Source organism: Phyllostomus hastatus, unplaced genomic scaffold, assembly GCF_019186645.2.
Source record: "Phyllostomus hastatus isolate PE091 unplaced genomic scaffold, TTU_PhHast_1.1 phas_scaffold_345, whole genome shotgun sequence".
Classification (NCBI taxonomy): domain Eukaryota; kingdom Metazoa; phylum Chordata; class Mammalia; order Chiroptera; family Phyllostomidae; genus Phyllostomus; species Phyllostomus hastatus.
The window spans coordinates 12,777,925-12,805,607 of record NW_025334024.1 but is presented as its reverse complement, the minus strand read 5'-3'; the positions used below and the strand labels follow the sequence as shown (position 1 = coordinate 12,805,607).

Sequence of the window (27,683 nt, the reverse complement as noted above, 5' to 3'; positions counted from 1 at the left end):
CAAGGATGGCTCAATATTAGGACACTTCTTAATATAGCATAATATATATAGTAGATCCTAGGAGATCCACAAATGCTGAATAAGCATTTGACAAAAGTCAACACCTTTACTTTAAAAAAACTTCAATAAAGAAGGAATCGGCCTGGCTGGTGTAGCTCAGTGGATTGAGCGCGGACTGTGAACCAAAAGGTTGCTGGTTCGATTCCCAGTCAGGACACATGCCTGAGTGCCCTGCCTGGGGACCTGAGTACATAGGCCAGGTCCCCAGTGGGGGCCACGTGAGATAAAACTTATTGTAATGATCATTTCACTGTATATATATGAAATCATTATATTGTATACCTAAAATCAATATAATGTCATATGTCAATTATACTTCAATAAAAATAAAGACCTGGATGGGAGGAGGTAAGTTATTTCCATTTATAGTTGATACACTTACAAGACTTGTGCATCTAAGAGAATCAACTATGAAATAACTACAAACAATAGCCATTTAGAAAAAAAGATCAAACATCTATGAATAAGCTTATCAAAAAATATGCAAGCTATATTACAAAAAACTACAAGCAATACTAAAAGACAAAGTAGATTTAAACAAATGGAAAGACACACCATGTTCCTGGATAGGAAGATTCGACATTATAGGTATGTCCATGTTCTGAAGCTAATGTGTAAATTTAAAGAAATCCCAACACATTTCACAAAAGAGGATATTTAAATAGCCAATACATATGTATTTTCAAAGCACTAAACCTCATTAGTCACTCAAGAAGTGAAAAATTAAAATGTTAAAAGCCAACAAAACCAAGTGCTGCAAGAACAGGAATTAACTGAAGTTCTCAGACATCCCTGGAAGGAGCGCCAGTTGCTACACGTCCACACAGGAACAGTGTGGCAGTGTTTCTCCGAAGGCAAACACACGCGTACCCCAGGGACCAGGAATTCCGCTCACAAGTAAACACCCAACAGGGATGTGCACATATGGGTACCCAGAGCCACGCGTGACGGCCAAAACCAGTACAGCTTAAATGTGCATCAACAAGAGAACGGGCATATAAACCTCACAAATGTAATGTTGAGCCGAAGAAGAAGTGGTGGCATAGATACACTGAAATACAACTCAGCCAGGAAAAAAAAAAAAAGAATGAAATCTTGCTGGCTGCGAATGGATGGCCCTGGAGGGCACTGTGCTGAGTGGAGTAAGTCAGGCAGAGGAAGACAAATGCCAGATGCCTCCCCTTACGTGTGGAATCTGAGAAACGAACAAACAAGCAGAGCAGAAACAGACTCAGATACAGAGAACATTTCCACGGTTGCCAGACAGACGGGGGGCTGGCTGGAAAAGGGGGAGGGATTCAGAAGAACAAATCGCTCATTACGGAACAGTCACAGGGATGTAAAGTGCAGCATGAGGACCATAGTCAATAACATTGTAATAACACCGTAGGGGGCAGGTGGGCACTAGATTTACGGGGGTGACCACTTCATAAGTTACATAAATGTTAGTCACTGGGTTGTACACCTGAAACTAATATAATATTGTATGCCAGCTATAGTTAAAAAGTAAATAATTTTTAAAATATATTTAATTTTAAGCTAAAGAAGCCAGATGTAAAAGCATCTGTGTATGAGTATGTAAAGTAAAAAAAAAAAAAAAAAGAACACAGCAAAACCAATCCAGGACATAATAGGCAAAGATAACTATTACCTTTTTGCAATAGGCTGGGGGAGTAATGGGGGTCTTGGTTGGGGAGGTACTTCTGTGCTCTGGTAATCTTTAATTCCAGATCTAGGTAACAAAACATTTCACTCTGTGTTCACATTGTGATAACTCACCAAGCTGCACACAAACAATGTTTTCACTTTTCTTTAAGTGTGTTATACTTCAGTTTTATTTTATTTATTTTATTTTAATTATTGTTTATACTTCAGTTTTTATTCAAGCAATTTCAATAAAACACCAACCCGGGTGTAATTAGACATTCGATTTTAAAGTTCAAATAGAAAAACAAATAAAAAAGAATAGCCTGGGAAAGATCTGAAAATAAGAAAGCAGCACTTCTGTACACTAAAAATTATCTTTAAATATTGTAAAGCTTAGTAAGCAAAACAGTGGGAACGTGAATAAACATGGACGGAGGAACCAGTGGAGAGGAGTAGCAAGTTCTGAAACAGACCTACACACACATGAGAAAAGAGCTTGTGATAACCAGCTAATGACACGGCAGCTCCAGCAGGGCCGAGATCGCCAGCTGGGGGTGGGGGGGGTGGGGACCTATATCCCACAGCATCAGGGTGAGTTTCAACTGGATCAAAGTTTGAATGTAAAATAATAGAAGGGAAAAAAGATAGGTCCCACTACCTCGAAGTGGGGAGGAACTCTGTACCTACGATTCAACATTCAGAAGCCACACAAGCAATGACTGGCCACTCTGCGTAAAAATAAGAACCTGGGCACACGGAACAAACGGCCGTCTCAGAGTTAAACAGAGACTCTAAGCTGGAGGCAACTCACATCAAAGGCAAAAAGCTAATCTTCCTGATAGATAAACAGCTCCCAGAAATAAAAAGGAAAAACATAACAACCCAATTTTCAAAATAAGCCAAGAACATGAGTGAGACAGTAAAACAGAGAGAGAGAGAGAGAGAGAGAGAGAGGGAGGGAGATGGTCCTTTTAAACATACTGTACGTTTAAAACTTTTCATAACAAATTTAAATTAAGACTCAGTTGAGTCGCTGTTTTTCACCTATCAGATTGGTAAAACTCCAGTAATGGGACAATTTTAATGCATTGACTAAGATGTGGGGAAACAATAACTTCTCATCCAAAACTGGCAGAGGTGTAAATTGGCACTAACCTTAGGAGGGGCGCAAGTTGGCAACCTCTCCCAAAATCACACTTGCAGCAACGTGCAAACTGCCACCAGGTACAAACAGCGTCTGTCAGCAAACTGGGAACAACCCGAGTGTTTGCCACACAGTAAGTGGCACAGCATGATCATGATGCGTTCAACGAAACAGCCAAGCGCAGAACAGGGTGGGCTCGAGTTTGTAAAATGAGTTCAGCAGAGGTGGTAAATATATATGCTTGTATATGCATAAAGAAACCCTGTTTTAGAATAAAGCACATAAAGTGTGAATGCTTGGCAGTGGAGAACCTCCCGGGGATGATGGTGCATCCTTAAAAAAAAAAAGGCTTGTTAACCTAAATAAACCTGTGACGCGGTGGACTTCATGTCAGGGTGACAAAGAGAACTGGAAGAACGCATGTACTGCGACTCCAGAGACCTGGGGGGCCATGGGGGCAGTGCACATGGGGAGGCCCCTCAGCTTTCCCAGGGACCAGCACTGATTGGGTTGGACCCAGCAAACTAAAAACATTCGCCTGGGGCAGGACGGTGGTGGGCGGTTATAAACTAGGTCCCCTTTTCCAGGATGTTTAAACCACAGGATTGTATTATCTAATCTAAACAGTAAACATGCACAGGAAGAGCTGACTAAGCCTTGATGCAGACCCATCAGATCTACCCCAGCTCTCGCTCCAGGAGCGGGTCATTTATAAACAGGTAACATGAAACATTTACAAGTTTTATTGCCCTATAACAGCCACTGACTTGGCCCCAAACATCTCATGCTAATATCGCTATGCAAACGTTGTGAGATAGAAAGACTGGACAACTCACTCAAGCTCCCTTAAACACCAGCTTTATCTTTGTCAGAGCAAAGACAAGGCCAGAACAACATCACAGAATTGCTATGAACTGCTGGCCTGTGAGCGTTTCGGAAAGTCGCAACGCAGCACAGAACAAGCTCTTCACAAAACAACTGCCCACAGCCAAGCCTCAGAGAGAGCGGTGTTCAGTGCTTCTGGAAGGTCAGTGTTGCTTAGCAACCACCTGGAGAGGCTGTAAAAGCGCAGGCTTCCAGGCCGAGCCCTTAGCCACAAGATTCAGTGGGGGCAGGGAGAGGGGGTCCATTAACATCAATTTCTAACGAGCTGCTTCTCCCAGGTGATGCTGATATGCTGGTTTAAGGACCGCATTTGAGTAGTCTGGTCCAGAGCAGCGTCCCTCACGCCGTGATGAGCACACAGATGGCCAGGGGATCTTGTTAAAATACAGGTTCTGACTCAGGGAGCCCAGCGTGGCACCCGGGAGTGTGCATTTCCGACAAGCTCCCCCGTGTTGCAGATGCTACTGACCTGCAGACACAAGGTTCTAGAGCATCCAATCCCATTCGTTTTACAGATGAGGAAACTTTGTGCCTGGGACAAAGTAAATGACCTGCCCAGGGCCACACGACAGTGAGGTTACAGGTGAGATGAAGCCACTTCAGGGTGGCTGCCGTTCCCCAGGAGTGCCTCCCCATGCTGTCCCCAGACCAACACCACAGACCTTCCTGAGCCAACAAATGATGCCGACCCTTTGGAAACGGTGGGGAAATTTATTAAATCATACACAGTTTTTCGCTCTTCTGAGAAATAAGCCATTTATTAGGTAGCTTAGCTCAAACCATAGGTCTGTTCTTTTAAAACAATGCACTTCTGGCAATATTATTATTTTTTAGATGAGTCAGCTTCCCCACCAGTGACTCACACCTTTGACAGGCCCTGCTGTGGGAACCTGAGGAGGACACCTGTGCATTTCTCAACACCTGTGGTCTGATTGTGGGCAGAGGAGGGTGAGGAGATGCAGAAACGGGGGTGGGGAAGCTGATCCTTGGGAAAGTTGGGGAGTCTGCTGATGGCTCCTTCATGACTTCAAAAACAGGACTGCACCGTGTGCATTTCAGCTCACTTTATCATCCCGACAAAAGGTCCATTGAATTAAAAAATGTATTTGGATTAACAAGCATCTTCTTTTCAAGATGCATTGTCTCTGAGCTGCCAATCTTTCACACTTCAGTGTGAACTATTCCAGTACAGAGCGGAGGGGGTGGAGTTCCAGACACAGGTCTCTGGAACAACTAAAGCAGAGTGGGGGAGGGGTTTCTTACCTGAGATGCGTGTGTGGGAGCCCAGCGGCGGGTGAACCACAGCGACCCTGGTGTCTTCTAATTTGCTGTGTGGTTCAGTGAATCACACAGTTTTGGAGACTTCAGAGCTGCAAGGAACAACTCTCTCATCCCAGAACCCCAACTTCTAAACCACAGGATGCATGGTCTGTCTGGAGGTGGCTTCCCCAGAATCAGAGCCTGAGACAGGCACTTGGTGTCAGGAGAAAGCCGTGAGGGAGTGAGGCGAGGGGGATAGGAAAGGGCAAGTCTGAGGCATTTTTAAATAACACCGCAGAGTCTCCTCACCCGAGGCCAGGAGGCTGGACTTTAAGCTCCCTGACTCAGTCAACAGCCCCCTGGGTGGGGGGGAGGGTGGAGTGGCGTTAACCTCTCCAGTGTCTCTGGCGAGGTGCCCTGAAGAAGGACGCGGGGTTCGCTGTTTGTGGCGGCGCCACCAACTGCACAGCAGCTGGGAGACGGGTACAAGGGTGTAGGAGGGACCTGGAGGACACCAGCCCTTCCTCCGGTTCTTGAGAACCCCTCAAACGTGCTTCTAAACAACGGCCCCCAAAATCACGGAAGACGGACGGTAAAGTAAGAATCACATTCCATTCTTCATTTCCAGAAACTCTTGGAATCTGCACTTGGAATAAATCCCAACTGCTCCTCCTGACTTCCCCAGGTCAGTCCTGGCCACTCTCCCGTGGCCCTTCTGCCCAGCACTGGCCGCTTGGACATCCTGTGTTCACCTGTGTGCTGTTTTCCCCCCACAAGGTCGGCCTCCAGGGGACAGAGCCTTGCAGGGCCTCGTCACTGTCTCCAAGCCAGGGACTGGCTTGGCACACAGGAAACTGGAACATCTGGGGAGCAATATCCAAGTGAAGGGATTGGACATTTGGGCCAGATGCGCAAGTGCCAACAGAGCAGGAGAAATAGGTCAGCTAAACGCTCCGCAGCTGGCGAAGCTGGAGGAAAACTGCTCCCAAGGACAGGAAGGGGAAGGAGAGAATCCACCGACTTTCCCTGGCTTCCCGCTTCCTCCCTCCTCTCTCAGCTCCCTCTCTGAGCTCCTACACAGTGTGCAGCCAGAGTTAGCATCAGTCCTGGGGAGAGCAGTACCTTTTGGAAAGGTGCAAACTGCTCCCAACGACCAGGGGCAGCTGGGCTCCAATTCTAGCTCTAGCTCTGAGCCCCCCTGCCCCATTGGCTGGTACCTGAGGGCAGCACAGTGGTGGCACCCGCCTGGGAGGCAGCACAGCTCACACACCCACCACTGCCAACTTCACGCAGGGCAGGGCAGATTCCGGGCCCTGCTGCTGCATTTCCACCCCTGGCCGCCTCTGAGGCTCCTCCAGCTCCAGGACCGTCTCCACGGCAGCCACACTGTCTCTGGGCACCTGTGTGTGATGCCTGCACTTTACCCAGCACTTCACACGTGCCACACACCTTGCCAGAGGCTTGCAGCTCACTTGCTCACTCCTCTATGCAGTGACAACGACTTAATCCATCCCCACATCTGTGGTCTCATTATCTCCGCTTTACAAGAGAGGACATGAGGCTGAGAGACTGAACCGCTGGCAGGAGGTCAAAAGGCTTGTGGGGGGACGGGAGGGGGGGCGGGGGGCGCGGTACTCAGGGTTCGAACAGCTGTTGGACGCTTTCATCTCATCTCTTTAAGCGCCTTGTCACGGCAGCTCATTGAATACAGAGGTCCTGGGAGGAAGGCTCATTACCTTCATTTCTTAGAGGGGGACCCTCTTGGGGCACGTAAACAGGCCGCAGCCCGGCCCAGGCCACCGCCAGCTCCACTGAGGCATCTAGGAGAAACTTAAGAGTAAACGGTGAACAATGGAATGCTCCCCGCTCTAAAACTGGGAACAGGGTGTGCTGACAAACGGGAGCAGCAAGGGTGCAGGGCGCAAGCTCGCCGTACAGACATCCACCGTACAGTCCCACTCACTGGCAGCAAGAGCTGGAAACAACGAAAGTGTCCATCAGCAGGCAGTAAATTAACGACGACGGCGGAGCCAGACAGCGGAGCACTCCGCGATGGAAAGAGTGCACAACTGATAGACGCGGCAGCATGCACAAAGCTCCGAATAAGTGTGCAGAATGAAAAGAACCAGACCTCTCACGAGAAAGAGTACACGCTGTGTGATTCCATTTACATGAAACTCCAGAAAATCCAAACTGATCTGTGGGCCAAGAAAGCAGAGCTGTGGTTGTGGGGAGGGGTGGGGAGGGGAGGGGAGGGGAGGGGAGGGAGGGAGGGGAGGGGAGGGGGAGGGGGAGGGGAGGGGGTGGGGGTGCGGGGCGGGGGGGGGGGGCGGTGAAGGAATTTCCGAAGGCACCAGGGAACTTTTGGCGGTGGTTTATATAGTCCCGACCTGAGTGATGGTGTGTGCATTCAAAATCCAGCATGCAGTGCGCTTCTGGGCAGTTTGCTGCATGTCAATTCTACCCCAAGAAGCTGTTCTCTAAAAATCGTAAATGTATAAAGTTACCTAGAACCAGCAAATTCTAGAGACAGGAAGTGGAATAGAGGTGAGGGAGGGGCTGGGGGGAGGAAGGGGAGGTGTTCTAGGGGCGCAGAGTTTTTTTGGAGAGAAAGAAAATGCTCTGGAAAACCGGCAGGGGCGACGGTCACAGAGCACTGCGCATGTGCTTAATGTCACGGCGCTGCATACTTCAACTGGTTAAAAATGGTCATTTTTGTGCTGCGTGTACTTTAGCACAATAAAAAAGTAAAACCAACTCAAAAATATTGCATATAAGTGGGCATCTGCATTCAAGGGGAAAGACGGTTTTCTGCTTTTCTGAGCCTCCTAAGGGAAGTGGGTCCTGGAAAAGGTTAGAATGGCCGTCCTCCCACTGGACAAGGCCAGATCCTCGGCTCCCAGGACCCAGGGTCCCCAAGGGGTCAGGGCCACCCCAGCAGCGCCACCCCCCAGGCCCCCACCATGGCCGACTAGTCTCAATCCCTTCACACCATGTTCTGAGTGGAACGCCCTTCCCCCTTCACCTACCCACCTAATTCTCCCTCTCCCCACCTCCCCCAGCTCCCCTACTCCACACCCCCCAGACTCTCTCACAAGCTGCTCTGGGCCCACAGAATGCTGCCAGCCCCCTGTTTGCTCCAGCTGCCCCCTCTCTAAGGGGGCTGTCCCTCTGGACCCTCTCGGTCCCTGATGCCCCTCTTCCTTTGACCTGACCACAGTTCCTGGGTGGCAACTGTCTGTCTCCTAGTCCCTCTGTCTCTGACTTTCCCAGCTGACCGGCTGCCAGGCCTGAGGCTGATGCAGTCCCTTTTTTACCAATTCAGGAATGTCCCTGGTGGAGAACAATGGGGAAAATGGAATTCTCGGTGAACAGAGCAAGCTTTGTGTCTAGTGCTTGGCTCACAGAGGATGGACTGCGGGGGCACGGGCAGGCCCACGCAGGGTGCTAGGAAACCTGCCTTTGGCTTCTCCTTACTGACCGGGGACCAGGAGAGCAAGCCCGTTCCTTTCTCCAGACCTCACTTCACGCATCTGAAACATGGAGCTTAAGAGACTTCCTCAAGCTGGGTGCGGAGAGAGGAGGGCTGGAGGGGAAATGGGTGTTTGCAGAGGTCCCACGGTGGGGAACGCCTTGATCACACAAGGCCTGTTTTCCCACAAAGGTCTGGCCTCACTCTTGTTGAATTTGGGCTCAAGCCCTGCTCTTCCAAGGGTGCTTGCTGGTGGGGGGACTCAGGCCCCGGCCCAGGGGCTGTCGGTCCTGGCTCCCCACCAGCTTCTGTCTGTGCTTCACCGCTGTCATCCAACAATCACTCCTCTCTGCCGGACCACAAGCCCCACTGAATTCCTAGCTCAGTGCCTATTCTGAGGAGAATGCAAATGTATGCAAATACTGTGCTAACTAATTAATACGGGGAGGCCCTGTGGAGGGCTGGAGTGAAATTTCTGCTAACAGCCATAGGCACCATAGGCATCATCGCGGCTCGGCTCGGAGGGAATGAGGCACAGCCCTGCCCCTGAGCCAGTGGGAAAGGGAAGGTCTGCCCCAGGGGGGCCTCCAGCCTCCTCTCTATTCGCACCCCCCAGTCTGACCCAGGCCCGGCCCTGGTTCCCGCACGACCCATGCCACCTGTGTAAGAACATGACACTCCTTAAAATGGTCACGGAGTCTCCGCATCAGACTTAAACTCTGTTCTACATGCATCTGTGACCACAGCCTAGCACACAAAGAGGAAAAGCCGGGAGCCCTGCTCGGAGCAGCTGAGGGGGGTGGCGGAGGCCTGCGCCGCCCTCTTAACAAATGAGGAAGAACAGCTCAACGTCCCTCGGGAGGTGATCCAACCTGGGCAAGGAGGCTTGTTGCAGGACCTCCAGAAACGCTTGGGTTGTTAGCACTGGCAGTGGACCACGAGACGGAGCTGGAACTGCCCCAGCAGGGATGAAAGGACCGAGGGACAACGAGGAGGACAGCAATAACAACAGCTAATGTTAGTCACTTTATGTCATTCAATCCCTGCACCTCACACATGAACACCAACAACAGTTAGAAATTCTTACCCCCCTTTTACAGATGAGGAAACCGAAACTCAGAAAGTTCAGCAACTTGCCCAAGGGCACACAGCTAGCAAGTAGGAGAGCAAGTGTTAAATCTAAGTGTGTCGGGCCCCAAAGCCCTTGCTGGTAACTCTAGTTAGGGGGTGGCCTGAAGGCCAAAGGGAAAGACCACATTCCCCACCCAGCAGCTTTGTGTAGCAGCAGAGCCTGACTGTGAGGCCAGAGAGGCTGGCCTGGGGGGGGCGGAGCCCAAGAGAACCTGGAGCTAGGGGGTGACCTGAGCATCCTGCAAATTCAGAGTCAGAGCCCAGGGGCTGCAGCCTCGGACCCGAGCCAGTCAGAGCAGGCCACTCCGGTCACAGTTCAGGGCTGCTGGGCCTGGAGGGAAGCCATTTCTCCTTGCTGTACATGGCTTTGCCTTCTGCATTTCCTAAGAGGCTACAAAGTCTGTGTCCCTTGACCTTTGGTCTCCCCCAGTACTCCCCACCACCATACTCCCCCCGGACTCTGCCCCAAAGTCTGAGCTCAGGAAGTCATTTGTCTTGAGCAGAGAGGTTGTGTTTGGAGTGTCTTGGAAATTTAAAGCCAGACTACAGAGGGCCTTAAAAGCCAAGCAGTGCCTGATGTGACAGGCAGCAGGGAGCCAGTGCAGGTTCTTGAGCAAGGGAGTGACCTGATGACCATATTCGAGTAGGGAACACTGATGTATAGATGAGCCGGAGGCAGAAGCTAGAGGCCAGGACACCAACCATTCCTCCAAGCCCTGTGATGAAGGAAGGTGACCTCCAAGGGGTGTCTAGTGGAGGTTCACGTGCTGGAAGGGGCTAGGGGGCATTGCTCCCAGGCAGTACGAGCCATGCCTAAATGAAAAAGAGTCCCAGGCCTTTGAAAGAACTGTCCCTTCAGGTCTGGACTACCCAGGCATTTGCCTGGTCTAGGCTGGGCAGGTACAGCTGTATAAAGAACCACCTTCTACCAAATACAATTGCTACCAATTTACAGATTCAAGGGCCACAGACCACATTGCTTACATCTATACAGAATGTAAACCATCATGTAAGTAGATCTTTTCTGCCTTTATGTGTTTGGTAGGAGACACGGATGTCAGATACATGCCCATTGATAAGCTCCCTGAATTGGTCCTACCTGACAATCTTAACAAGAACTGTAAAATTGGATGAACCCCGTAAGGGGGTAACCCCACTGTAAGAGGTGGGCCCCTAGAAAATAACCAAGTCAGAAACGGCCCAAGGCGGTGCCACTTGGGAAGGCAGGAGCCCGAGAACTACCCAGGAGCTGACGAGAGGGGAAGCACTCAGCTCAGCCAGGAGGGTCGGCATCAGGCGCCCATCCCAGTGAGGCTTGTGGAGCTAGGGGGGAGGACCCTACTGCACGTGCCTCTTCCTGGGTGCTGGGGCCCTGCGGAGGCAATGAGGTATCATGGGCACGAGCACAGGTTTGGCTTCAGAGCCCCAGTTTTCTCGTCTGTAAAAGGGGAATGAAATCCGCAGTTGCTGGCCCTGGGCCTGGGCAGTGGCATCATACCACTTGTACGATACACACAGACAATAAAGGTGTCACCCTCATCGGAACTGGACACGAACACTCTCGGCATGGCTGGGGACGGGTGGAGGGTCCCAAACATGTGGCTGCAGGGCGTCCACTGGCCCCAGTGTCTGAGGCAGAGGCGGACCCAGTGCCACAACTAGAAGAGCCACCTCCAGCCTGGGCGGTGACCCAGGGGGAGAAGCCAACTTGGCACAGACTGGCCGCTCAGACACCCAGTTCCCGGCAGCTCACTGCCTTTCCCTGGGTGTTCCCCGCAGCATGTCATGACCACGGTCCACTCTCTGCCTCTGGGGACGCCCTGGCCAACCCCCTGGCTCAGTGTGGCTAACTCCCTTTCCTCCTGAGGTCAGACAAACAAGGCTAGGCTCATCCCCAGAAGAGTGTGTCTAAGGAACTAGACAGGAAACAAAACCAAGGAATTAAAATACAGCTACCTGCAAATGAGAGCACTTCCAAATCATAAGTCCTGATAAGAATCTGGTCCTGCACTGAGCTGGCTGTCTCCTCACCTCTTCCTCGTCTCCACCCATCCGCTTGGCAAGAAGTCTTCCCTCTAGAACCTGCTTCCTCTAGCCTTGAACAGCCCTTCCCCTAGCTCCTGGCAGGACTAGCACCTCTGCTTGAGCTCCTAGAAACTTCTATGGGCCCCAGAGCATCCTCCTTTGGCCCTCAGTGCTCCTACAGGGACAGAGGTCTCGAAAGGACTGAAGATCCAGCCAGCGAGGCCCACCGCAACGAATGTAAGCTCTCTGAGAGCAAGACTTCCTCTGTTTTCTGCCCCACCTTCTGTGCCCGGCCCATAGCAAATGCTCGTGATGTTTGTCGAATGTGTAATACATATGAATATAAGCTTGAGTATGCACGTACAATCTCTAGAAGGACCCACAAGAACCTAGTATCAGTGACTGTCTTGGGATAGATGAAAAGAGAAGCCTAAGGAATGAGATATGGAGAGGAAGCTCCTTTTCACTGTAAACCAATCTGTGTCTTTTGAATTGTTTTTACTGTGCATATATATTAACTATTTGAAATTTAAAACACAATATCACTTACACAAACATCAAAAAATGAAATACTTTGTTATACAGCTAGCAAAATATGTAGAAGAGCTCTATGAGGAAAACCATACAACTGATCAAAGGAATCAAGGAGCGTAGGAAACAGAGGCATGAGCAGAGCAGGAAGTTGGGCCAGGTGCCTAGCAACAGGCAAGACTACAAGCCCTCTTACGACCACTCCCTTACGCATTAACCCCGGAGAGGACATCTAGGTCTCAGCTGTGCTTCAACTGCAGCCCAGAAAAGCAGCGAAACTGGGCAGAGGGGTGCCACAGCTGACATCAGGACCAGCTGCCCTGACTAATGGCTCCCTCCCCCCCGTACCCACCCATCAGGGGTGACCGTGACCCCGAGGCAACTCCCCCTTCCCCAGGTGCACTTTCCCCGGACTCTTCCTCCAAGGCTCCAACGGTTCTTCTTTTGCCTCTGCCACTTGTTTCCTGAGCCCATTTCTCCCACAGCTCACTGCTTCCACCTCTGTGCCTTTCTAAACAAACTTTCTCTTACACTTTGAGTCTTGACTCTGAGTTCTTTCTTAGCCAGAACTCAAATACCGAAGTTTCTGAACCGAGGTCCAGTCGGACTCCACCGGTCTAACGCCTGGTGCCATTTTTCTGCCACTGACAGGAAGACCTAAATAAAGGGAGAGAGGTTCCACGTTCATGGACAGAAAGACTCAATATTGTTAAGATGTTTGCTCTCCCCAACTTGAGCTACATGTTCAATGCCATCTGAATCCAAATCCCAGGAAGTTATTTTGTAAATATCTACAAATTGATTTTAAAGTTTATATGGACAAGCAAAAAACCTAGAATAGCCAATATGATACTGAAGAACTCGCACTACCTGGCTTCAAGACTTGGTATAAATATACAGTAAGCAAGACAGTATGGTACTGGCAAAGAAAACAGACAAATAGATCAAAGAAACAGAATAGAGAGCCCAGAAAAAAACCCACATGTATGCAGGCAACTGATCTTTGACAAAGGAGCAAAGGCAATTCAATAAAAAAGTGTAGTCTTTTCAGCAAATGGCAACAGAACCAAGTGGACATTCACATGCAAAAAAAAAAAAAGGGAAACTCGACACAGACTATACCTTTTATAAAAATTAAATCAAAATAGATCTTACACTTAAATGTCAAATGCAAATAATAAAACATGTAGAATATAACAAAAGAGAAAACATAGGTGACTTTGGGCTAGGTGATGAGTTTGTAGATACAATAAAAGCACGATCCATGGGGGGAAATGCTTATTAAACTTCAAAACTTTTGCTCTGCAAAAGACACGGCTAAGAAAATGCAGAGAAAATATTTACAAAAGCTATATCTTAAAAGACTTGGATCTTTTTTTAAAAAACTTCAAACTCAGCAATAAGAAAAAAACAATTAAAAAATAGACAAGATATCTGAACAGACATCTTGCCAAAAAGATGAATGAGTGACAATTAAACCCATGAAAATATGCTCAACATCTTCTGTCATCAGGGAACTGCACCTTGAAACAACAATGAGCACTTAACACCTATTACTTTTTGGCTAAAATCCAACTGAACTGACAACACTGAGTGCTAATAAGAACACAGAACCGCACTGAGTGGAAAGTAGTACAGTCACTTTGGAAGACATGTTGGCAGCTTCTTACAAGCTCAGCATTCCATCACCATACAATCCAGCAATCATGCTTTTTGGTATTTATCCCATGAAGTAAATATAAACATGCACACACATGTTCATAGCAGCTTCATTCATAATCACCAAAAACCTGAAGCAATCAAGATGTCCCTCAATAAGCGAATGGGTAGAAAAAAACTAGAATATCCATATGGTGAGGCACGATTCAGCATTGAAAAGAAACAAGCTATCAGCATGTAAAGAGAAAATGGAAGAGGGTCTGGGACAAACCATCAAGAAAACAAACCACCAAGTCACAAGACAAGGAGGAACTGTAAATGTATATTTCTAAGTGGAAAAAGCCAATCTGGAAAGGCCATATACTGTAGGATTCCAACTACACGGCACTTGAGGAAAGGCAAAACTGCACAGCTGGTATGAAGACCACTGGTTGTCGGGGGCTGCGGGAAGGGAGAGGTGAGGAAGTGGATCACGGAGGACTTGTAGGACAGCGAAACTCTTCTGTACAACTGTAATTGTGGAAATCACAATTGTCACAATGTCATTATGTGTTTGTCAAAACCCACAGAATGCACAACATCAAGAGTAAACCCTTTGAAGACCTGGGAGTAATTTTCTCAAGGGTGTCCGACAACCCGAAGTTGGGCTGGCTGTGGGAGGCTGGAAGCTCTTCATCAGCCACTTCCTGCAGAAGGGCGCACAGGAGCCCCACAGTGCCAGGAGGCCAGCGCGCTGCGGGAGAGAGGCTGCGGAGCTCACCACCCCACCCCCCACCCCCGCCCCCGCCCCTGCAGGGAAGGGCTTCGCTGAGGATGGAGCGGGCGGGCAGGTGAGAGGTGGGGCTCCCTGTGTATACCCAGAAGCCTGCGGCTCTGCTGACTGGGAAAGCTGGGAGAGCCACTGGCGTGGTCTGTTGTATTTAAGATACTATATTTTGAGATAATTTTTTTGATCCAAAAAACAAGAGTAAACCCTCATGTAAACTATGAATTTAGTTAATAATAATAATAATAAGGCATCAATATCAATTCATCAATTGTGACCATTGTAATACACTAATAATGCATATTAATAGCAAGGGTCACTGTGTATCCAGATGGCTACATGAAACTCTCTGTACTTTCTGCTCAATTCTGTAAATCTAAACTGTCCTTTAAAAGGAAAAAGCCCATTAATTATTTTTTAAAAGAAAGCTTACAAAGTATAAAATGAAAATTACTCAGCCAATATCAAGGGCTTTGCAGACAGACAGCCTGTGGTTGAAGTCCCAAATTGTGAACCAGCCTCAGCTTCCTCTTGTGGGTTAACAGTCACACTGTACAGGTTGGGTTAAAGGTTCCAGAACTCTGTCACTGCAGCACGACAGTCAAAAATTATGTTGCCTACATGATTCCATAGGCAAGGAAAGGAATGGCCTTTTTTTTGGCTGGGAGGGGAACCCAGGCAGGCAGAACCTTCTGCAGAGATGACACCCAGAGGTTTCCCAGCTGCAGGAAGACACTGGAAAGCACCTGGCCCCAGCCCAGCCTCTGCAGGCCGGCTCGTCTGCTGGCCTCTGTGCATTGCAGCTTCACTGGGACCTGGACAGTCCCTCCAAGGAGTCAAGCAGGAGGGCTTCATAGCCTGTGACCCAGTGCAGTGAAGGTGGGAAGGGGCTTGCAAGCAAGGGAGGCCACCACCCTGCCCTGGTGTGCCCCCTCCCCCGTGGGGCCCTGAGGAGCCCCTAATCACCTTCTTCATCCAGGAAAAATAGTACCACCCAGGCCCACTTCCAGGGTGGCAGTCAGCAGTCCAGGCAGCAGTGGGAGAGAAAGCTGCAATGTACGTTATTCCAGCAGGCACCAATGTTACTGCTGTCAGACCAGCAACACAGAGCCTGAAGGGCAGCAGCAGAGAAAGGGAAAAGTCCAGGCTTCTGAACACATCATTAATCACCCCAAGCCTCAGTCTCCTCATCTGTAATATGGGAATAACAGTTCTTCACCTCCTGGGCTCTGTATGAACTCGGTGAGGTAGTACCAGCCCAGGACTGAGCACCCTGCCTGGCACAGAGGTGTGCCTTCTAAGATGTGAATGCCATCCCAGCTAACTCTGTCATTCTGGACAAATCACCATCCCTGCCAGGGCTTCCACTGTAGTCCTGCTCTGATCTGAGCAGAGAAGAGGCCACCGCACTGCTACCATTGAGGATGGTGTTGATTGCCTTGCGGGCACTTGACTGGGGTCTTGGACAAATGGAACCATGTGGGCAAGGTCCTGTCGCCCAGGGAGCGGGGTTGGGAAAAAACACAGTTGCAAAAATCATAAAATGAATTCAACAGCTTCAAGAAAGACTCTGAGGCAAGGAAGGGAGTTGTTAAAGAGAGTCCCAGGATCCCATTCAATGAAAGGATAAGGGAGGTATTGAGTGGCAGGGAGCCTGGCTCCCAATCACAGCAAGTGTCTTCTGCACACTGTCATCCTTGAACCCTGGAGACGCAAGCACAGAGAAGCCAGCCAGAGCGAGGCACACGATGCTGACTCACCCACAGGGGCGCAGGCCACAGCTAATGGGTGTCCATGAGACTGTCAGGAGTTGGCCAGCGGCAGGGTGGCAGGGAGTGGCCAGCTTGGGGGAGGTGGATTTTGGAGATTTCCACCCCACATAGAGGGCTGGAGCCAAACTGGGTTCAGATGCCAGCTCCACCACCTGCTGGCTAGGCTTGCACAGATGATTTAACCCCTGGCTTGGGTTCCCAGCTGTAAAATGGGGAGGACAGTAGCAACCACCACACAGGGTCCTGATGAGGATCTGAGGTCAAGCCTGTGCGACATTTGACACCGTGCTTGCCCAGAGGAAAAGGCAGCCGCTGTGATTATTGTTACTTAGGGTGGGGCTGGCAGCAAGCCTTCCCACCTGTCTTCTGCCTCCCTCTGACTCGGGTCCCAGCTCTACAAGGCCTGTTATACATAACTTTGCCTGGACTGGATCACATCAGAGAGGCACAGGGCCTAGGAGACTCTGGCTCCACCTCCCCATGCAGGAGTCTCCTGTGCAGCTTGCCCGGCCTCTCCTTACATGCTTCTGCTAACAGGGAGCTCTTCACCTCCATGAGCAGCCTGCTCCCCATTCAGACAGCTCTCATCACAAGTTCTCTAGGCAGGGCCAAGATCTCCTCCCTGCACACTGCCCCTTAATGGAAGTGATTTCTCTGCCAGGGACTTTCCGACGTCTGGAATCCACCCATCCCACCAACGTCAGGAATCCCTTGAACAGGGCTCCAGTTACTCCTCCAGAAAGGCTCCCCGGAACCCCACCCCGTGCATCTCATGCAGAACGGCACAATTGTCCCCACAGGGACACACACACTCCCTCCAGCTCCTGGGTCCATGGGGCAGAAAGTCTTGGATGTCCCCCAGGCCTTGCACTAATCATGGTTCACATACACTGTGCCACTCAGCGGGCACAAGACCTCCGTGAGGCGTGTGCCGTTTGCTCGCCCAGTGTTTTCAACTGTGTGAAGCACATTCTCGCTGTTTCGCAACCGTTCCTCACATCCGTCTCCAGAACCCTTTCCGTCTTGCAACACTGGAACTCTGTCCCCACGAAATAATCACCCCCCATTCCTCCCTCCCTCCAGTCCCTGGCCACCCCAATTCTACTTTCTGTTTCTACAATGTTAATGGCTCCAGGTACCTCATATAAATAGAATCCTACAGCATTTGTCTTTCTGTGTCTGGCTCATTCCACTTAGCACGCGGCCCTCAGGGCTCCTCTGTGTGGGAGCGCGAGTCCTCTGTGAGGCCGGGTGATGCCCCCGTGCAAGTGCCCGCCACCCTGCGCTGTCCACTCGCCCGTCCAGGGGCGCCTGAGCGCCTCCTCCTCTGCTGCTCTTGCAAATAATGCTGTGAGCATGAGTGTGCTGAGACCTCAAGATACCACTTTCAGTTCTTTTGGGTCTATCCTCACAAGCGAGATCGCTAAACCATGTGGTAGTTCTATGTTTTTAATTTTTTGAGGAACTGCCAAACTGCTCTCCGCGGTGTCCCTGCCACTTCACAACCCCGCCAACAATGCACCGGGGTCCCGACTTCTCCTCATCCCCGCCAACGCTCATTTTCTGTTTTGCGTTTGTTTTCTTACAGCAGCCACATTAACGAGCGCCACACAATACGGAGAGCTCCTGTTTTTATCTCCACTCCATCGCTGAGGGAAGGGGGACTGGAGAGGCCGGTGACGTGCCCGCGGCCCCACGGGCAGCACGTGGCGGAGCTGGATTCAGTCTCGCTCAGGGCTGGCTGTCGCTGTCTGGTGTTCACAACAGCCCCCAGCCTGGCAAAGCCCTGCTGTCCAACGGGTCAGTGCCCACCCTGGTGCCTCCAACATCCTCTGAGCTCCGTCAGGACGCAGGCGGCGACCCCGAAGGAAGGAGACCCCTCCCCTGCCTGGAGAGCATGAAGAAGAACCCCAGTCCCCTGGATCTCTGCGACCCAGGCGACCCTGAACCTCCGGTGTCAGCAAAGGCCTTACCCTGCGCGGCCAGCAGAGCTGTTGGCCTGGAGGCCTCTTGGGGCACGGCCTCCCTTTCGGGCAGCCGGGCTGCGGCAAGGAGTGGGGTCCGGGACGGGAGTGGGACACAAGGCTCGCTCCACAGCCGCCGGACGAGCTGGCGGCGCCTTGCATTATCTTGCGCGAGAGCAGGGGCAGCGCGGGCGGCAGCGCGGAGCAGGGCCAGGGGCGGCGTGGGCGGCAGCGGGGAGCTGGGCCAGGGGCGGCGCGAGGACTCTGGAATCCGGTGGGGCCTGGCCAGCGCCTGGAGCGCCTGGAGCGCAGGGTTGGGTCGCGGAGAAGGGCCAGGCCCAGCACGCAAAGTGACCCCATCAAGGAGCTGGGGGTGCAGAGCTGGGGCATTCCCCACCCCCACCCCGCTCCTGCGCTGCCGCGTCCCTCCTGCCGGACCCTGGGCAAGCTGAGTGTTCCCTGAGCCTCAGTTTCTTCATCTGAAAATGGGGGAGACTAAGTTAAACTTTGCAGGGAGCTGTGGGCCTTAAATGAGCCCCAGACACACAGTGCCAGGCTGATGGGTGGCCGCCGACCGTGCGGGGCTCCCTGCCTCCTCCCGCTCCCACACATATCCTCACCTGCCTCGCACCTGCCCCGCGTCTACCCCACACTGTTCTGCCCCTCCCCACCGCAGGGCCCGCAGAGCCTTGAGAATAAGGGTCCAACCTCCCGGGTGACTCCAGGGAGTAACATATTTGAATGTACTAGTTGAGGTTCGCTTCTCAGAAAAACAAATAAACACAGTAACAATCACTCCTTCAGGTCCCAGAGCTGCTTGCCACTGCATTGCGTATAATGCCGCGATGACTCGGTATCACCGTGCATTGCATTTGTAGGAACTGCTCGAATGCCTGCCTGCCCTACCGCGCAGTGGGATGGTACGCGGCCCCTGTGAAGGACGGAGGTCTGCATTTATTGGCGTTTCCACGGCATACATTTGAGTGGGAGGTTTAAAAAAAAAACAGGGTATAACAAAGGCATGTGTTGATCCAAGTACGGTTTCCGGTCGGTAGCAGCTGTGCCACCTAACCTTTCACAGGGCTCCCAGGGGACGCCCGAGCGGGTCGCGGTTCGGAAGGAAGCGAGCTCGGCTTTGTCTGGAGGGTTGTTCAGTAAAGTGTTATCGCCTCTGGGGGGTGGGGCTGGGGCTTGCTTTTCTTCTTGTGCTTTTCGGAACTGTTGGTATATGTATATAAACATGTGTTATAAAAACAAAAAAAGCTATTAGAATGCTTGCAAAGATGTAAGATCAAAAACTATAAACTTCCTAAAAGAAAACATAGGTAAAACGCTTCATCATATTGGACTTGGCAATGATTTCTTACATGTGACACTGAAAGCTCAGGCAATGAAAGCAAAAATAGACAAATGGAACTACATCAAAACAGAAAACTTTTGCCCTGGCTGGTGTGGCTCAGTGGATTGAGGGCTGGCCTGCAACCAAGGGTTGCCGGTTTGATTCCCAGTCAGGGCACATGCCTGGGCTGCAGGCCAGGTCCCCAGGAGGACGCATGTGAGAGGCAACCACACATTGACGTTTCTCTCCCTCTCTTTCTCCCTCCCTTCCCCTCTCTCCAAATAAATAAAAAGATATTTTTAAAAAACTGAAAACTTTTGTGCATCAAAGGACACATGAACAGAGTGAAAAGGCAACCTATGGAATAGAAGAAAGTACGATAAGCAGGGTTAGTTCTGGAGGCCTGGAATTTTTTTATATTTATATATATATATATATCTCCTGCAACTCAACGACAACAAAAAAATCAAATAACCTGACTAAAACATGGGCAAAGGACTTGAATAGACATTGCTCCAGGGTTGGTAAACAAATGACCAACAGACACATGAAAAGATGCTCCATATCATTCACCATCAGAGAAATGCAAATCAACACTGCAACGAGAGGTCACCTCACATCCATTCAGTCGGCTACTACCAAAACCACAGGAAATAGCAAGCGCTGGCAAGGATGTGGAGGCATCGGAGCCCTTGCAAACCGCCGGCAGGACTGTAAAATGCTGCCTCCACTATGGAAAACAGTGTGGAGGTTCCTCAAAAAATTTAAAACACAGTTCCCATGTGATCCAGCAATTCCACTTCTGGGTGGAGACCCTTAAAAATTAAAAGTAAGGCCTTGAAGAGATATTTGTGAACCTGTGTTCATAGCAACACTATTCGCAATAGCTAAAACGTGGAAGCAACCCAGGCACACTCATCACCAGATGGGTAGATTAAGAAAATGTGGTGTATAAACAGTGAAATACGGGGAGGGAGGGAGGTTTACAATTGTTTCTATGGGACAATATATAATACAAGAATACACTGTATTTTTTGCCCTCATAACTGTAAACTTACTTTCACCCACCCCTGTATTATTCAGCCTTAAAACGGGGGAAAATTCTGATGCATGCTACAGCATGGATACATTTTGAGGACATTATGCTAAACAAAATAAGCCAGACACAGAAAGACAAATGGACCCCACTCGTACGAGATGCCTGAGCAGTTAAATTCACAGAAACGTTTCGTGGAACGGTGGTTGCCAGGAGCTGGGGGTTGGGGGAGGTAGCGGGAGGGTCGTCGCTCAATGGGTACCGAGTTTCAGTTTTACAAGATGAAAAGGTCCGTTTCAAACAATGTAAATGTACACAATACCAATGATTCAGGTAGTTTTTTAGAGATTTCAATGATGTGAGAAAGTAGAAAGACAAGGAAGCGCTGGCTCTCAGGAAAGAGGAAAGGGAAGGGAAGGAAGGGAAGGTGTGGCTACAGGGAAGGGAGGATGCAGGAGACAGGTGGGGCCCTGGACGTGGTGGGAGGGTTCTGGGCCCGAAAGTACACGTTCTCGTGCTAGGACAAGCAATAGGCCCCCGAATGCTTCAGAGCAGGGACTGACCCTTCCAAACAGCAGCCAAGCAAGTCCGCATCTCTTTGGCCTTTCAAACTCATTACCTTGACTTGGACCTTGCTAACTGCAGACACATCCCCACCCATCCACCCCCCATTAGCTGAGATGACACCCAGGGGGAAAGCCTGGCTGGGATGCACAGACAGAACTCTCCCAGCGGCCCTGGGAAGCTCAGGAGGTAGTTCTCAGGCTGACGGCAGCCCTGATCCCAGGGGACATCAACCGCCAGCTGTGGGATGAGGCCCTCATGCTCAAGTGTGTAGGAGAGCTGGAACCCAGAAAGCCCCAGGGATTGCCACAAGGCTGCAGGCCATGGTTCTCAGAACTCCGTGGAGTCTCTTGAGGTCAAAGGGCCAGGCTGTCCATTTCAGAGATGACTCTTTCTTCCAAGGCTGGGTCACAGATGGCCACCAGACAGAATTGCCTGGGCAGGGTGGAGGGAGTGGGGAATGATGGGGCATTGCAGCCTCCAGAATTTTTTGGACTCCCTGGAGATAGTGGAAAGAAGCCTACCTGCCCTGAACCCTCACCTGAGGGAGGAGACCCACCCACACTGGCGATGGAGGAACGGGGACCAGAGCCCCAGAACCCCAGGCCCCAGCTTCCAGGCCTGGCCCCTTCACACCAAGCCTGTCCTGAGAATCCTACTTTCTGCATTTATCTATTTTGGGAACCATCAAAGCCCCTGAGTTGGGGTGCAAGGCTGGGGGCATTCCAGGCCTCCAACACAATCCCCCACCCCCTAAATCTGCCAGAACAGGCATCCCCAAACCTGCCTAAATGCCCACGTCCTTGAGATGAAGTTCAAATTCTTATTTGACCTTCAAGGTTCTTTAAAACTTGGTCCCCACTGACTCTTCTCTTTCTATCTCCCACTCTCCCGTTCCCCTCACCCAGCCCTGCAGCCCCCCTGAACTTCCCAAACCTCCTTCCCCAAGCTCTGCTCAGCTGCTGCACTTGCTATTCCTGCTTCCTTCTCTCTGCCTAAGAGATTGTCCTTCCTCTTTAAGCAGGGAGCTGTCCCCGAGTGACCAGGTAGCTTGGCCATAGCCTGCTCTGTTCCCATGAGATGGGCTGTGTCTCTGTATCAAGGGCGGATAACCTTTCTTACAGGTCTCTTCCCGGTTTCCAGCACCAGGGCATGGCCAGCCAGGCTGATAGATGTTGATCAAGAAAATGAGCACATGAGTTTTCTGCCCATCTTTTGTGGCTAATTCTGGGTCCTTCCCAAAGGCTCTGGAACATGGCCTTGACCTTCCACAATGGGTCCCTAAGTGCCAGCAGCTTTACCTAAGTTATCTTACATGATTTGAGTAAGGCGCAGGCGGCGACATTTCCATTTTACAGATGAAGAAACTAATGAGAGGTGTAACGACTGCCCACTGCGGGAAGTTGGTGCCGCCAGGATTGGAACCCGGCCTGACCAGCCTGTGCTCATTCTCCGGTGGCCTCCCAGGAGTCTATGGATCGGGAACAAAGGGTGTGCCCACAGGCTTCTGGGGAATTCTCGACTCTGTCCAGGGATCCCTTAAACCTGTGCTTTGCAGAAGATGGTTAAAAGCTGAGAAGAATGACATCCAGTTCTGATGGCAGTAGGAGGCCAACCTAGCACAGATAGACAAAAAAAAAATCAACAAGTGGCTGGCTGGGTGAGAGGGGTCGGAGATAGTCCAGACGACCTTCTCCATTCTGCCCAGTTTATGCAAAGACCCCAGAAAGCCCCAGGCTTGAAAAAGCCTTCCAGGGCTGCTAAGTAAGTGCTTTATACTCCCTCCGCCTTTCCCGTACCCCTAAGGAGCTTTCTAATCTGTACTCTACATGTGAACTAATTGAAGTTATTAGGTGAGAAGTCAAGGCCAGGCAGCTGCCTTCAAAGGTCAAGTCTTAACCACTGATAGACGGCCTTCATCCCCTTTCCTAAAAAAATCCCCAGAGGAAACAAGTTCCTCACCGCCCCACCCCGACCATCATAGTCCTAGAAATCAGGAAATTCGGCTCGTAATCTCTAGGAGTGAGCCGACCCCATGTGCAAGATGAGCTGAGTTACAAAAATGTTCTTGCCCTTTGCCCCAAGCATTCATTCTTGATGGGAAACAAAGCCCAAGGAAAGGGGAAGAAATCTAAAAGACTAAAAAATGTTATTTTCTCAGTTGCCCATAAAAGAGAAATTATTAATGACAAAACACCTGAAAGCAATTAAACTTTACAATCAAAAGGTCACACGTCCTGGGGTGGATTTGTTAACGGGGCAGATACCACAGGGACCTTAACAACAACAGTTAATTGAATAATTATGTTCATTTAAAATAAGTACAAAGTGGAAAAGCAGAACATTTTAATTTGATTTCAGAATGCCATTTACATGAGAAAGGCTTGCCTATGCCATTTTATTTTTTCCTTTCCTTTAAAGAATTTTAAACCAATGAACTTCAGTGAGGTCACTCATGCACACAGTAATTCAGGCACACAGGACATTAACGTCTAAAAATCTAAAGCAACACATGAAGGAGCAGCAGCCGGTAACCTATGACAACCATTTAAGAATGTGGGTTTGTGAATTTACAAACCTCAGAAAGGAACACAGAGAGAAGTAACTTGCTTTATGGTTATGTGGACCTGTTATTTATTTATGTTTTTTCCCTGCAAGGCTGATGAAGGCAAAGGTTCAAAAAGGAAGAAAGCCCAGGGCAGAGAGTTCGTATCATTTCTCTAAGACACAGTTCAGAGCTTCTTGGCTGGGACTGTCTTTCGAGTCTAGCTCAGACCCTTCTTGCTGTGATCTAGGAAGGAAGCAGCTAAATCAGGTGGAGGAATCAGGCAAAGAAAACCATGAGAGGAAATCGACTGCCGTCTTACCTGTTCACGTACCAGGATGCAATCTTCTAGAGCTTTGCTGATGGTTTTAAGGGGCTCCAGGGCCCAGAGCAGGTGCCTAGGGGTCAGGGGCCGTGGGTGCCAGGTAGGAGAGGCTGCGGCTTCCCCCCAGCCCACAGTCGAGGCTTCCCGGCTGATGAGAAGGGTGGGGAAAGCAGGCTGAGGCAACAAGATTCAGAAACTGGAGCCAGCAAGGGCGGGGCAGGGCCACGTGTCCCCAGCCTGCTTCAGAGTGTGGAGTAGGAGGGGGCCACGCACACCCACAGGATCAGCTGCGCACTATTCTGACCAAAGGCCCTTGTTAAGATAATGGTGGGAGTCCCCAGTTAGGTCATTTTAAGGGGCCACCCCAGCTCTTCTCCAGAACATGATTACAACAACAACAACAACAACAACAACAACAACAAAATCTTCTTACAAAACTTAATAAAATTGAGTGATGTGGTAGTGACCACAGTGCATATAGGGAACAAACACTGGACAGAGAAAAGGCCTTTGATAAATATCAACATTAAGGACCAATTACCCAGCCTACAGGAGACATGAGCCCAGAGAACTCAAGTATGCACCCCTAGATCACACAGCCAGGCTCCCCCACGTGGCACCGAGCCTTCCCTGGTGTAACACGTGGTCTGACACACAGCACTGGTGGGACTCCCAGAGGGCACGGAAGAAAGGCCCTTTGCTCAGCCCGATCTCCAAGGACAAGGGAGCTCTCACTTTGCATGGGTCAGAGCAAGTGCCGGGCGGCTTTGCACCGAAGAATTCTGTGGGCACTGAGGAGGCTGCTCCATTTCCACCTGGTTTTCATGGCAAGCTCTCCAACCTCCTCAAGACTGTATTTGGGGTTCAGCAGGGGGCAAACCCCCCAAGGGATCCTTTAGGTCTCCCACTAGTGGACATTATGAGTTAGGGGCAGGGGAAAGGCTGTGTTCAAAGCATCAAACTGTCTACTCTGGCTGGTGTGGCTCAGTGGATTGAGTGCCAGCCTGGGAACCAAAGGGTCACCAGTTCAGTTCCTGGTCTAGGGCACATGCCTGGGCTGTGCACCAGATCCCCAGTGGGGGGTGTGCGAGAGGCAACCACACATTGATGTTTTTCTCCCTCTCTTTCTTCCTTCTCCTTTCTAAAAATAAATAAATAAAAAATATTTTTAAAATCATCAAACTATCCAACAAGCTAGGTCACAGTGTTTCCCTGAGTACGAGCAGAAAGAACCCTTTATTAAGGGGCCCCTTATTAACATCTCGGATCCCACGGCACCTAGTTGGGGAAGTGCTGAACTAGATGTCAGCATATTTTACTCTCAATATCAATGCCTGGCACAAGTAGTTGATCAAGAAATGGTTTCTCAATTGGATTGACAAAACTAGATTCCTCATTTGGCCCTGAACTTCCAGCAGGACAATAATGCCCACAATGGAATGCACTTGGCTAATTCCCCACCCCTGGCCCCAAGACAGTGGCTATACTGGCCACACCCTCTGCAAGGCCATTGAACAGCTCTGCCAAGTTGATGCATACCAGTCAGGCAACCAGTGGGAGGGCAAGAAGGGGTGGAGGTGATGAGGGAACAGCGGTAGGACCTCATTGGGACCTCACAGAAGCCTGAGGAAACTCTGTGCCTTCTCTGGGACCTCTGGCTTGGAATGGTATCCCTTCCTTTCCGAGCATTGCATATAGGACTGCAGTGGAGGATGGAAGTGGCTCCAGGTCTCCCCAGGCTTCTGCACCCCAGTTCAGTGGCCACATCTCCTGTTACCATGACTCTGGATGTTGGTCTTATTCTTCCCATTTTACAGGCAGGAAATGGAGACCTTACTTAGAGATTGGTGAACCCAGGGCCTGACTCTATCCAGTGCTCTTTCTGTGGCCTTTCCTCCTGCTTGGCAATTGGCAGATGGGATCTTGTTCCTGATTGGCCTTTCTCCAGTTGCAGCATCAGCTTCTTAAAGGCAAAAGATTCCTCAACGTGCCTGAGGAATCTCAGATAACAGCATGAGGTCCTAAGAAATCTCAGGTAACAGCATGAGGTCCTAAGAAAGCACAGTAAACCGTACTACGTCTCTCGATTATTGCATGTCACTAGCTTATACACCACATTTAGTCATGGATCAAATTAACTTGGGGCCTCTTCCCAAATGGCAGCTCTCATTCCCCGAGATTTTGTTTGCAGTCAGAGAAAGGAGACTATTCTGCTAGGTGGGCCTGTGCACTGAAAATTTGATGCCCAGGTTCAGTGAGCTGAGAGCAGCCCAGCCTGGGCCCACTTCCTTCCCGTCACGTTTCCAGGGAGCCAGAGCAGGGCACCGCCGAGGCTCGCTCTCTCTCTGGTGCTTCTTCTACCCTAAGCCCTTCTTTTGTTCCACACTCCCAGCTTTAATAAATGTACTCTCAAAATAAAATAAAATGAAAACAATTGGTGGCCAGGTTCTAGAAGGTAGAGTTAGTGGTGGGGAACTGAGATGGGTTTGTCCCTTGGATTACAAACAAACCTGACCGGCTACTGACAGCTGCTGAACCTGATGGGGGCGGGCAGGCAGGGCGAGAGGCTTTAGCTGTTTCCAGGCGAGTCTCCCAGCCTTTTGTCCCCCAGCCAGAATTTTCCCAAACTGGGTTTTTGGGGGCCCACGTTTTGAATAAGAAGCAATATTCCCTACGATAACTAATTATTTCCAGGTCTGATCATTACCAACAGATTGTGAAATAATACAGATGGAAAAATACACTGATGACCTGCGAATTCTTTGGAGGACCCCGGGGCAGAACCCAGGAATCTGACAAGCTCAGATGATCCTAATGTCTCGCTGGGGTTAAAAAAAAAAAACCACTAAACAGGTTTCCTGCGATTTTCTGCCTGAAAACCTTTGGCTGCTCACCCTCCACCTTATTTTTTATTTAGGACCTCTTGATTTTTCCTGGAAGTCCCAAGGTTGTTCCTGTTTTATCTGCAGAAACCAGGGACATGGGCCTTAGGTTCTTCTGAACTTGATGCCAGTGTCTTTGACAGAGCCACCTCATCATCTTCCTTAGAGGAACAGAAACTGCTAGGTTATAAGAACTCTCCTCCAACTTCTGGGTGCAGAGCAGACCTGTGAGGAGGTGGCACATAGCAGGTGCTCAGTAAATACTGGTGGAATAAATGAATGTGTCCTGATGTTGGCTTTCAAAGCTTCTGTAGAAACAACTCTTGGTTGTGCTGGTCCAGACTGGTGAAGGAGGTTCTTCTGACTGCTGTGTCATATCTGTTTATTTCACTTCAGTTCACTCCAACTTCACACGAGCCCCACACATTGGGCTGTCAGATCCCCAAGTGTTAATAAATCAGCCACCAACACGGAGGTGTGCACTGAGTCCCTACCATGTAGCCCAGAGTGAGCCTCTGTCCCCCTACATTGATTTCTGCAGCAGAGATGGTTCTTCTGAGTGAGATCTGGATATAGCCCTTGGATACATTTTAAGGGTACAATAAACTTAAAATATTCACATATAATATTCCATATGTAAATGAGCAAGTGGGTGATTCATGCAAACACATGCTAT

The 27,683-nt window shown here is 50.1% G+C and overlaps 1 protein-coding gene across 4 annotated transcripts in view; it reads right to left on the bottom strand.

The window, feature by feature from the left end:
• The window catches only part of IL34 (interleukin 34), a 56,291-nt gene extending 32,018 nt beyond the window's left edge, over window positions 1-24,273 (bottom strand). For 2 of the 4 annotated variants that reach the window (XM_045818517.1, XM_045818514.1), the window contains exon 1: window positions 24,123-24,273. The gene's annotated coding sequence lies outside the window, so the exon portion shown is untranslated. Of the gene's footprint in view, window positions 1-4,999; window positions 5,296-18,325; window positions 18,485-24,122 lie in introns of those variants that run through there. The other 2 variants (XM_045818516.1, XM_045818515.1) reach the window with 2 other exon arrangements.
• Between the last annotated feature and the right edge of the window lie 3,410 nt (window positions 24,274-27,683).